The sequence below is a fragment of the Coregonus clupeaformis genome, chromosome 27 (genome assembly GCF_020615455.1).
Source record: "Coregonus clupeaformis isolate EN_2021a chromosome 27, ASM2061545v1, whole genome shotgun sequence".
Lineage (NCBI taxonomy): Eukaryota > Metazoa > Chordata > Actinopteri > Salmoniformes > Salmonidae > Coregonus > Coregonus clupeaformis.
In genome coordinates, this window is record NC_059218.1 from 11699484 (window position 1) to 11712847 (window position 13364).

The 13364-nt window shown below is 42.9% G+C and overlaps 1 protein-coding gene across 1 annotated transcript in view; it reads right to left on the reverse strand.

Annotated features, from left to right (window-relative positions):
- The window catches only part of arhgef28a (Rho guanine nucleotide exchange factor (GEF) 28a), a 118902-nt gene extending 110256 nt beyond the window's left edge, over window positions 1-8646 (reverse strand). The window contains exon 1 of the mRNA XM_041850502.2: window positions 8384-8646. The gene's annotated coding sequence lies outside the window, so the exon portion shown is untranslated. The remainder of the gene's footprint in view (window positions 1-8383) is intronic.
- Window positions 8647-13364: the final 4718 nt, after the last annotated feature.

Below are 13364 nucleotides of genomic sequence, written 5' to 3' on the forward strand. Positions count from 1 at the left end.
TGGAGTGTGCATAACTATTCACCAATCTTGAATCTTTAAGTCATACCACAGATTCTCAATTGGATTGAGGTCTGGGCTTTGACTAGGCCATTCCAAGACATTTAAATGTTTCCCATTAAACCACTTGAGTATTGCTTTAGCAGTATGCTTAAGGTCATTGTCCTGCTGGAAGGTGAACCTCCGTCTCAGTCTCAAATCTCTGGAAGACTGAAACAGGTTTCCCTCAAGAATTTCCCTGTATTTAGCGCCCTCCATCATTCCTTCAATTCTGACCAGTTTCCCAGTCCCTGCTGGTAGAGCACGGCGCTTGTAATGCCAAGGTAGTGGGTTCGATCCCCGGGACCACCCATACACAAAGAAAAAAGTATGCACGCATGACTGTAAGTCGCTTTGGATAAAAGCGTCTACTAAATGGCATATTATTATATTATTAAAATTTACATTTTACATTTACGTCATTTAGCAGACGCTCTTATCCAGAGCGACTTACAAATTGCTGCATTCACCTGATAGCCAGTAGGATAACCACTTTACAATATATATATTTTTTCTTTCTTTGGGTTGGGGTAAGGGGGGGGGTAGAATTATTATTTTATCCTATCCCAGGTATTCCTTAAAGAGGTGGGGTTTCAAGTGTCTCCGGAAGGTGGTGAGTGACTCCGCTGTCCTGGCGTCGTGAGGGAGCTTGTTCCACCATTGGGGTGCCAGAGCAGCGAACAGTTTTGACTGGGCTGAGCGGGAACTGTGCTTCCGCAGAGGTAGGGGGGCCAGCAGGCCAGAGGTGGATGAACGCAATGCCCTCGTTTGGGTGTAGGGACTGATCAGAGCCTGAAGGTACGGAGGTGCCGTTCCCCTCACAGCTCCGTAGGCAAGCACCATGGTCTTGTAGCAGATGCGAGCTTCAACTGGAAGCCAGTGGAGTGTGCGGAGGAGCGGGGTGACGTGAGAGAACTTGGGAAGGTTGAACACCAGACGGGCTGCGGCATTCTGGATGAGTTGTAGGGGTTTAATGGCACAGGCAGGGAGCCCAGCCAACAGCGAGTTGCAGTAATCCAGACGGGAGATGACAAGTGCCTGGATTAGGACCTGTGCCGCTTCCTGTGTAAGGCAGGGTCGTACTCTCCGAATGTTGTAGAGCATGAACCTACAGGATCAGGTCATCGCCTTGATGTTAGCGGAGAACGACAGGGTGTTGTCCAGGGTCACGCCAAGGCTCTTTGCACTCTGGGAGGAGGACACAATGGAGTTGTCAACCGTGATGGCGAGATCATGGTGAGAAGGTGGCACCACCACCATGCTTCACTGTGGGGATGCTGTTCTCGGGGTGATGAGAGGTGTTGGGTTTGCGCCAGTCATAGCGTTTTCCTTGATGGACAAAAAGCTCTATTATAGTCTCATCTGACCAGAGTACCTTCTTCCATATGTTTGGGGAGTCTCCCACATGCCTTTTGGCGAACACCAAACGTGTTTGCTTCTTTTTTTCTTCAAGCAATGGCTATTTTCTGGCCACTCTTCCGTAAAGCCCAGCTCTGTGGAGTGCATGGCTTAAAGTGGTCCTATGGACAGATACTCCAATTTCCGCTGTGGAGCTTTGCAGCTCCTTCAGGGTTATTTTTGGTCTCTTTGTTGCCTCTCTGATTAATGCCCTCCTTGTCTGGTCCATGAGTTTTGGTGGGCGGCCATCTCTTGGCAGGTTTGTTGTGGTGCCATATTCTTTCCATTTTTTAATAATGGATTTAATGGTGCTCCGTGGGATGTTAAAAGTTTCTGATATTTTTTTATAACCCAACCCTGATCTGTACTTCTCCACAACTTTGTCCCTGACCTGTTTGGAGAGCTCCTTGGTCTTAATGGTGCAGCTTTCTTGGTGGTGCCCCTTGCTTAGTGATGTTGCAGACTCTGGGGCCTTTCAGAACAGGTGTATATATATTTACATTTACATTTAAGTCATTTAGCAGACGCTCTTATCCAGAGCGACTTACAAATTGGTGCATTCAACTTAGGATAGCCAGTGGGACAACCACATCTTGATCACAGTAAGTACACTTCTTCAAACAAGCAGCTGTGAGCAAAGTCAGTGCAATCGGGACAACTACATCTTGATCACATATATATACTGAGACCATGTGACATATCATGTGACACTTACATTGCACACAGGTGGACTTTAATTAACTAATTATGTGACTTCTGAAGGTAATTGGTTGCACCAGATCTTATTTAGGGGCTTCATAGCAAAGGGGGTGAATACATATGAACGCACCACTTTTCCGCTATTTATTTTTTTCATTTCACTTCACCAATTTGGACTATTTTGTGTATGTCCATTACATCAAATCCAAATAAAAATCCATTTAAATTACAGGTTGTAATCCAACAAAATAGGAAAAACACCAAGGGGGATGAATACTTTTGCAAGGCACTGTAGGCTAGTGCTTTTGCTGTTTGTTAGGCCTACTCATCTTGTTGGCTGACGAAAAGTGCCATGTGGACAGTTCTTCCAATATTTTCAATATGCACCTAGGAATTGGATAAGGACCGCGCAGTTGCGTCGGTCTTCACTTGTAGCCTGTGAGAAAGAGGTGCTTCGGCATGCAGCAGGGAATTATAATTATTATATTCAGTCCAAGGGCACAACGGCCACTGGCCGCAAAAGGCATGGATTTTTTTAGGGGGCATTACGGCCACACAATGGGGATGCAGCCAGGAAATTCGAGGCATTATCAAGTGCTTGTCAAATTGTGAATGAGACACTGATGAAGTGTGCACAGCCTGCACAAAAAACTAAGCAGAGCTCATGCCTTTCAAGCAACTTCTTTCAAACCATCATTAGAGTCTTATGGTGCAGCATTAAGAATGTATTAAAAATCAAAACATATAGCCCAAAATTTGTATCACAACTAAAGTTATATAAATTACTCTAAATTAAGGATATAGGAGTACCTGTTTCTTTGTTAACCGCTCAACACAGAAAAGCTGCATGTGTGCACTCCCTCAAATCCTTTGGTTAAAATATCCTTTCTATTTTATTCAGTTATGTTCAATTGTATTCTTCATACTATAAATTAATGCTACGGCATTCTAAGAAAATCTTGTATGCTAAATGAACTAGTGTAGCCCACAGCCAAATGGCATAGCCAGATGAGGGCCTAACACAAGGACAACTCAGTGTGCTATTCTGTTCTTCTGAAATAGACTACATTTTCTTCATATCATGTTTCTTTAGACCGGTTTAAATAGATCATGGTTTATTGTGAAGCTGTAGGCTATAATGGATTTATTAGACTTGTTTTAATGTAGATGTTCCAAAGTTCTGCATCAGTGGCTTGTAGGCTATTCGTGGAAGCCAGGAGATTCTAAATGTGTTTGTTAATTAACGGTCAATTACCTTGAGACCGACAGTTACTTGCTTGACAATCACCGGCTGACAAAATGTCATGACCGCCACAGCCCTAGTAGTGCATACAACCCAGTACATCACTGGGGCCGAGCTCCCTGCCATCCAGGACCTCTATACCAGGCGTTGTTAGAGGAAGGCCCTAAAAATGATTGATTTGAAGTGTTGAAAGACTCATTTTTAGAAGCACATACCACAGGCATAGAAGTTGGTCAAATTAAACCAAAAGTCGAATAAAAGTGAGTAAGGTTAAATGCACAGAATAATATGATTTTGTGGATAGTCAGATTAATATATAATAGTTTAAAACGTTTGCATGTTTTGCAAGAATAATTATTTTCCTAATAATCCTGTTTATATGGACACTAATGGTGCGCGGGTCAGCTGTTTGTTCACCCGCATCCACCTGTAATTGCTGATAACCCATCCGTAGCCGCCCGACTATATGTGATAAAGTGAAAACCCGACCATAACCCACTAATATAGAAAATGCGCTGTAGACTAGTCAGAGATGGTGGAACGATTTGACAGGGGGTGCAGGATTCTTTTTTGCCTGATTTAGATATGTTTCTGCTTAGAATTTACGAAGCTTTGGTGGGCTTTAAGGGACAGAAATAAAAACTATATATATACAGTGAGGGAAAAAAGTATTTGATCCCCTGCTGATTTTGTACGTTTGCCCACTGACAAATACAGTGGGGGAAAAAAGTATTTAGTCAGCCACCAATTGTGCAAGTTCTCCCACTTAAAAAGATGAGAGAGGCCTGTAATTTTCATCATAGGTACACGTCAACTATGACAGACAAATGGAGAGAAAAAAATCCAGAAAATCACATTGTAGGATTTTTAATGAATTTATTTGCAAATTATGGTGGAAAATAAGTATTTGGTCAACTACAAACAAGCAAGATTTCTGGCTCTCACAGACCTGTAACTTCTTCTTTAAGAGGCTCCTCTGTCCTCCACTCATTACCTGTATTAATGGCACCTGTTTGAACTTGTTATCAGTATAAAAGACACCTGTCCACAACCTCAAACAGTCACACTCCAAACTCCACTATGGCCAAGACCAAAGAGCTGTCAAAGGACACCAGAAACAAAAATTGTAGACCTGCACCAGGCTGGGAAGACTGAATCTGCAATAGGTAAGCAGCTGGTTTGAAGAAATCAACTGTGGGAGCAATTATTAGGAAATGGAAGACATACAAGACCACTGATAATCTCCCTCGATCTGGGGCTCCACGCAAGACCTCACCCCGTGGGGTCAAAATGATCACAAGAACGGTGAGCAAAAATCACAGAACCACACGGGGGGACCTAGTGAATGACCTGCAGAGAGCTGGGACCAAAGTAACAAAGCCTACCATCAGTAACACACTACGCCGCCAGGGACTCAAATCCTGCAGTGCAAGACGTGTCCCCCTGCTTAAGCCAGTACATGTCCAGGCCCATCTGAAGTTTGCTAGAGTGCATTTGGATGATCCAGAAGAGGATTGGGAGAATGTCATATGGTCAGATGAAACCAAAATAGAACTTTTTGGTAAAAACCCAACTCGTCGTGTTTGGAGGACAAAGAATGCTGAGTTGCATCCAAAGAACACCATACCTACTGTGAAGCATGGGGGTGGAAACATCATGCTTTGGGGCTGTTTTTCTGCAAAGGGACCAGGACGACTGATCCGTGTAAAGGAAAGAATGAATGGGGCCATGTATCATGAGATTTTGAGTGAAAACCTCCTTCCATCAGCAAGGGCATTGAAGATGAAACGTGGCTGGGTCTTTCAGCATGACAATGATCCCAAACACACCGCCCGGGCAACGAAGGAGTGGCTTCGTAAGAAGCATTTCAAGGTCCTGGAGTGGCCTAGCCAGTCTCCAGATCTCAACCCCATAGAAAATCTTTGGAGGGAGTTGAAAGTCTGTGTTGCCCAGCGACAGCCCCAAAACATCACTGCTCTAGAGGAGATCTGCATGGAGGAATGGGCCAAAATACCAGCAACAGTGTGTGAAAACCTTGTGAAGACTTACAGAAAACTTTTGACCTGTGTCATTGCCAACAAAGGGTATATAACAAAGTATTGAGAAACTTTTGTTATTGACCAAATACTTATTTTCCACCATAATTTGCAAATAAATTCATTAATAATCCCACAATGTGATTTTCTGGATTTTCTTTTCTCATTTTGTCTGTCATAGTTGACGTGTACACACTCCTGAGTGGCGCAGTGGTCTAAGGCACTGCATCGCAGTGTTAACTGTGCCACTAGAGATCCTGGTTCGAATCCAGGCTCTGTCGCAGCCGGCCGCGACCGGGAGACTCATGGGCGTCGCACAATTGGCCCAGCGTCGTCCAGGGTAGGGGAGGGAATGGCCGGCAGGGATGTAGCTCAGTTGATAGAGCATGGCGTTTGCAACGCCAGGGTTGTGGGTTCGATTCCCACGGGGGGCCAGTATAAAAAAATATGTATTCACTAACTGTAAGTCGCTCTGGATAAGAGCGTCTGCTAAATGACTAAAATGTAATGTAAATGTATGATGAAAATTACAGGCCTCTCTCATCTTTTTAAGTGGGAGAACTTGCACAATTGGTGGCTGACTAAATACTTTTTTTCCCCACTGTACTTCACTTGCGCATAAGAGGGAGGCTTCCACTACCATTGCTGGCACATGCACAGATCAAATACACTGCTAGAACGCAGGTTAAGCTGTTTACATGTCCTAATAATTCAAAACATTGCACAGAAAAGCAGGTGTTTCTATCAGCGTATGCTTACTTCGATTTGACCTCACGCCGATTAAGATTAGCAGAGTAAAGTGTTCACATGACATCCTCGCCCTACTGCCATAATCAGTTTAAGATCTAATTGTTAGTGCTCATGTAAACATACTCAGTGTGACTTTGTCTTCGTGTTTCTTGGCTATTTACATTGTTTTGTTCACAATCATCCGAAATCTGGAAAAACAAAACCGAGAAACCGTTTTTTGTTGTTGGTGTTATTATGGCAAATAAATGTATTGGCTGGTAATAATTATGAGTGGCAGGTAATGAGTGGCTGGTAGATTTTTTCATCTACCTGCCACAGTGGCTGGTGGATCAAAAAGTTTGTTTTTAGGCCCTGTTCATAAACCATGTCATGGGTCGCTCCAAACCCACTCACAGGCATTTGTTTACACCTTGTTCAGTCATGTTACCTCATTAGCTTGCTAACAACCTGGTTACTTTACCAGTATATCTGAACATTTGAGGGCACAGTAAGAAAGGAAATGGGATAGCTTCTTTAGAAGATCAACGATAATATTAATTTAGAGCCCTGCATACACCACTCCCCTTGAAAAACTTGAGGTGTTGTGACGTCCTCTTAACCCTGACCTCTGACCTCTCTACTCTTCAGTGTGTCTGTGTGTAACAAACCTGATTTTGGCCCCTTGCCAGACACTGGGCCTGAGATGACTAGCTGATGTGAACAATAACTAACCAGTCAATCTCTACACAATAGAGAACAAACATGTCAAAACCAGAAGGAACACAAGTTTTGACATCTGGTCATGTACCCAAAATATTTTCTAATGTGAATGTCCAGAGAGGTCAAGTGTGAATGAATCTGGTTTCTTTCACATCATCACCCACGTCAACCATTAATTACCTGAACAGGTGAATCTTGATTTCACCATACCGTTTGGTAATTACAAAAAATGTAGCAGCTCATTGTCTTTGGTGCATTTGGCATTTGGCACAGGTGCGGTTGTGAGATAGAAATGATTCTCTGGAACACCTAGCTAAATGCTCAGTTATGCGTTGATTCATGGCCCCTGAGAAATGCAAGGTGGAATGAGGACAATGTAACACAGCTGCCAAGACAAGCAGTGTGAGTCCTCAGTCTAGGAAACAAAACCATTCTGCTTTGGTAAGGTCTGATACGCAGGTGAACTATGATAGGAAAACCACTAGACACGTCTTTTTCAACCTGATTGATGATGCTATTAGTATGAGTTGCAGACAGTATAACCTATTAAAACTATGTCTTCCTGATAAGTGCTCCATTATCATCACTTCATAACATTTTATAAGATAGCTGGTATGAAAATATGATTGATTTTATGGTTGTGGAAACATTATCTGTTGTATGTTATTAAGGAGCAGGTTTCAATAGAATATGGTTCCTACTTTCATCTCCAGTGAACCAGAGATAGTGTGGAAAATAACCTTCTCGTGCCAGGTCAGTCCAGGCCACCAACAGGATATAATATGTCACTTATAAGAAAAAAATGTTTTGGTTCCAGTTCCAGGTAGAAAGAACCCTTTTGGGCTCCAGGTAGAACCCTTTTGGGTTCCACGTAGAACCCTCTGGGAAAAGGTTTTTTACATTGAACCCAAAAAGGTTCTACCTGGAACCAAACGGGTTCTACCTGGGACCAAAAAGGGTTCTTCTATGGGGACAGACGAAGAACCCTTTTAGGTTCTAGATAGCAACAAAAATTCAAAGTGTACAAGAAAGTGAACCAACTCTATACACAATGCCTTATCAACACTATCACTAGAGTCCCAAACATTGATCCTTATCCAAGACATTATGGAACAAATGACCTCCCTCTAACAATACATTAGGAACTAACACTGCAGCACATCTTGTCATTGTATTGCATTTGTCACAAAGTGTTTAACAAAAACCTGGCTGGACTCAAGTGCCCAGAAAGAAAAGCTCAGGGTGTCAGTGGCAAATAACAGCAAAGGTATGGAAGAAACCTTGAGAGGAACTAGACTCTAGAGAGCCCAACCTCAGCAGTACACCGTGTTATATGTATTTATAACGCATTGTATCATCATCTGCCTAAAGAGTCAGCTAAACTATGCCAATTTACTATTGGAAGAGCGCTGGCATACAACTGCTTGAATTTTGAGTGGGGTTATATTTCACAAATTGTCTGTCTATAATTTTGCAAGACTAGATGCAAAGCGCTACATTGTGTTGTCGGATTTCACATTACCTGAGTCGTCCGCGCTCTGTTCACTAGACCTGTTGAAAGCGCTTCCTGTGTAGAAAATTGAGCGATCACTTTCCAACGTCCTATCTATCTCCTAAAAGTCTGAACGTTTACTAATTTCCCCAATAGGCAATAGTAAAAACGATAAATAACACCACAGTTTGCGAATCTATTCTGTGAAGTCCTCAGTTCGGCACGAAGAGTCTAGGCAAACTTTCTTTTTGGAAAACTGGGTTTCCCAAAGCACTGCTGCCAGCCTCGTTCTGTCGGCCCTCTCCTCCACCCCGCGTGGTTGTCCAGCCCCTCCTCCATCAGCGATAACCCAGTCTCTCATTAATGATGTACTATATGTACAAATAAGCACAATGTTTTTATGTACTAATAGCACAAACCCATGGCGCATCGAACTCCATCAATGCCACGCCCTTCTGAATCCCTTAACTCGATGCTCTCGGAGTTTGCTGCTGATTTGGATGTAGTTGGCTATTTTACAGTGAAAGCAAGGTAAATTCTCGGATAAGAGATTAACAATAATCTAGTATTTTCTGTATTGACTGGGGGCCTGTTGCACAAAAGTAGAATTAAGACATCCGGGATAAATGACTCAGCTGAGCTCAATGAAGCCAAAACATGTGCGTCCAGGCTTAATTGGTTGCACAAAGACCAAGCCAGGATGAGCAGACACGGATTCATTAAGCCAGGTGAAACCAATCCTGGATAGGTGCGCGCTCACGGCTCACTCAAATAGACCCCGCCACAGATCACAGATTAACTGATTTACCATGGCAACTAGAGCCGCGTACTTTTCCCCGTCGGAAGCACAAATCCTCATGGAGGCATACGAGGAGGTAAAAGATATAATTAAGAAGAAAGGCAACACCGCCACAGTGATAAAGCAAAGAGAAAAAGCGTGGCAAAGTATTGCAGACCGCCTGAATGCGTAAGTAGTGCACAATTACACACTCACCGCTCCGCTGAAACATCACAATTACAATTCAAATATTTAATTCACATCTCCAAAAATGCAGTTGTACTGTAATTATGAAACGGTTAAATTTTTAATTGAAATGCACTGCAGATATGAGTGAAATTGTGTAAAGTAACTCCATCACACTGTATAAAGCTATGATAAATTTTTTGATATTTTTACTGAAAACAAGACAAAAATACCAAGTAATTTTTTGCAGTGTGACTCCATTAAATGTGTGTGTATGTGTGTGTGTGTGTGTGTGTGTGTGTGTAGATTAAACATGAACGGGCCAAAACGGACATGGCAGCAGGTCAAAATCAAATACAAGAACATTCTGCAGAATGGTATGGTCCCTGACTAATATTTAACAAAGCACAAGCATATATTGTACCCAGAAGGTGCCTGCTCACACATTGTCTGTACTGTTTTAGCAGTGAAAAAGAATACCCACAGACAAGGCACGGGTGGTGGGTCACCAAAGGCTGACCTTACCCCAGCAGAGGACATGGCCTTGGAGCTAAATAAAGGCAGGCCCGTCTTAGAGGGGATCCCTGGGGGAAAGAGACGAGCATAGGTTCCTCCCAAGATGCCACCCGCTTCATTCAAGGTATGTCCTTCCATCTCTACATGGGATACAACCACATTCATATTGAATCAATTTGGACTGTCTGACTTTGGTTTACCTATTGCCTTGCAGTGTCTGGCAGCACTGTGTTCCTGTTAGAGCCACCAGCACAAGCACCAGACGATGCTGATCCAGTGAGTACTCCATCAAAGGCATACTGTAGGCCTGGCATGTCTTGTCTACTAGCTTCAATATGAATCCGATTAAATGTGATAGGGTGAAGGCCCCAGTGCAGCAGCAACAGCACATGATGGAGACGATGATGAGGAGGAGACCATCTCTCTGGATTCCAGAAGGCATGAGGTATCATGTTAAGACTGTGAAAGTACTATTTACTCTACAATGGTGAGGAGTCCTCATCAAAATCAAAAAATCTAATTTCTTTTACAGGACCCAGATGCTATACAGTGGGAAAACCAGCCTGGCAACATAGTGCGTATTAATAAAAGGACACCACATCCTGCCAAATTCCAGCTGCGCTAATTGTATTGTTCACAGAGCTCACAAGCTATCAGAAAGTTGTATGGCAACCACCTCCGGCGCCAAATAGAACTGGCAGACATAGACATTCAGTACAAGAAGAAAAAGATGGAAAATCTTGCACTGGAGTCCGAAATAAAAAAGAGGACAATTAGGAAACTGGACCTTGAAATAAAAAAACTTGAGAGGGAGGTGAGATATGCCTTCAATGTACACTGTATGCTAACTGTAACACAAAATGTATTAATCATTATTTTTCTTTCCTCCCCCAGCTCCAAGAAGATGACACAGCTCAAAATAAAAATTAGGTATATTCTCGTAAAGTCAAGTGAGCCATGACATATGAGCTCTTATTGTGAGCACACAGGACGGTGGCATCTTTCTAAGGTTTTTTTATTTTCCCAGCAATCAGTACAACCAAGTCATCGTTATAAGGCATCGCCCTCTTTTGCCCACCCCCAGCACCAGGTGTGGCCACTAGCCTATATGAAGGCCCAAAATTGTGTGTTCCTTTCTGCTCTGACAATGGCATGCCCATTCGTGCCGAGATGTGGTGGATGAAGAAGCACTTGTGCTGAGGGAGAGCCTTCAGGCGAGAAAGGGTCTTCAGGGACCGGTTGGACCCACTGGCCTTCCCTGATGACCATCTATATGAAAGATACAGGTTTTCTGCAGATGGCATCAGGTATCTATGCAGACTACTGGGTCCCAGGATTAAGCACCGCACTGCACGGAGCCATGCACTGAGTGTGGAGCAAATGGTTTGTGTGGCCTTGCGCTTTTTTGCTAGTGGAGCCTTCCTGTACTCAGTGGGGGATGCAGAACAGCTGAACAAGGCCACAATTTGCCGCACAATAAGGAGTGTGTGTCTGGCTATCAAAGCATTAGCAGATGTCTTCATCTCCTTCCCTGGCCACAGAAGACTCTGTGACATCAAAGAGGAGTTCTATAGGATTGCAGGTAAGAGGATCTACAAATTACAGGACAACTGTTAACACATAGTAGGATACTCATTACTTTGTGTGACAGGTTTCCCCAATGTCATTGGTGCAGTGGACTGCACACACATAAGGATAAAGCCCCTCAGGTGCCCATGAGGCCGATTTTGTGAATAGGAAATCCTTTCACAGCATTAATGTTCAGGTGAACATAACTTTTTGATATTGTCCATTGTCGAACACTCTGCATTGCCAGTGATGTGCATTGATTGGTGTAATATTCCTCATCTTATGATTTCAGATGGTCTGCAATGCTGACTGTGTGATCAGCAATGTTGTGGCAAAATGGCCTGGCTCAGTCCATGACTCCAGAATCTTTCGGGCCTCTGAAATCTATCAGTGCCTATCACAAGGTAAGCCACACAACCCCTATTTATAACCATCATGGCTGTGTCAAGAATATCACTGTGTTTATGAGGTAGTAATGGTGAGATTTTGTGTTGACAGGTGAATTCTCTGGTGTGTTGCTGGGAGACAGGGGGTATGGCTGCCAGCCTTTTCTCCTGACACCTTTCACAGACCCCCAGGAAGCACAGCAGGCCTACAACCATGCCCATGCCAGGACCAGGGCCAGAGTTGAAATGACCTTTGGCCTCCTGAAGGCACGCTTTCACTGCCTTCACAAATTAAGGGTCAGCCCTGTTAGGGCATGTGATATTACTGTGGCTTGTGCTGTCCTCCACAATGTGGCCTGCCTGAGGAAGGAGAGGGCCCCCAGAGTGCCACCAGCCATGGACTGGGACAATCCGGCAATCTTCCCTGATGACGACAGTGGTCGGCTGCTGAGGGACCAATATGTGTTGAATTATTTTAGTTAGTATGTGTGCTTTCAATTTTGGTTAAATATGTCCTGCGGTGGCAGAGGAATTTGGTTTTTTTTGGGTTCGTTTTTTACGAATTTGGCCTCTTATGATGTTTGTGCGGTATACTGTGTGTAATACAAGGCTGCAGGGAGGCTACTGCATCCATTCATTTGTCTGTTCAGTTGATGTGTATGGATTTGTCCTGCATTTATTTTAGTGTGCAGACATGCAGGGTGTGTTATATACAGACCTTTGAATGTGTATGTATCATTTTGTATAATATGCTTGGATTCTGTGCTTTCCATCTTGTAGAGTCACTGTGACTTCAGTTTCGAAAAGGAGCTGATGGTTTACCTGCTTTGTTTTGTCCTTATTCAATAAAGGAACATAATGTTACACATTGTGTTTTTATATTCATATGGAATGTGTATTTGTTTATATGACAGAGTACTAGGGCCACACTGAAGAAAAAGGATAAAGTCATAAATTTATGAGGCTGGTTCTTTCTGCAGAAAAGCTACATATTGTTTTTACAGTTTTGATACTTATGACAATGTGATACTTAATATTCTGGCACATCAGCATGTCTTTGTTTATGAAACCATACTGAAGTACAATTTCACGAAATGCCCCACATCTGTCATTTTAACAACTGTCCTCCTTTAAAACAACTGGTTACAATATTATGACTTGTGTTTTTTTCCCCTCTGTGGCCCTAATATTCTATCATTTTATATATAGCCTTATAGTCTATGGGAAACTGTAAATTATCTAATGATAGCAACATCATCTAAAAATCATTTTTTATCCAAAATCATTGAAATTAATGATCACAAACGTTTAAATAATGACAGTGGGTCTAGTTATATGTGATAACAATGTATAGTGAGCAGTGAAATAACTATTGGTTTCCATTTGTGGTGACTGCTGACTGACATTAGGGATGAGATTAAATAGATCCTGGAATTTAGCCTGGTCTGGAGCAGGCTAGCTCCACAGAATAAATCTCCATGGTAATTTATACCATAACATATCCTCCTGCCCCCTATCCATCTTTAGTGCAACCGGATTACGGATCAATTGAGCCAGGATCACCAAGATATCCTGG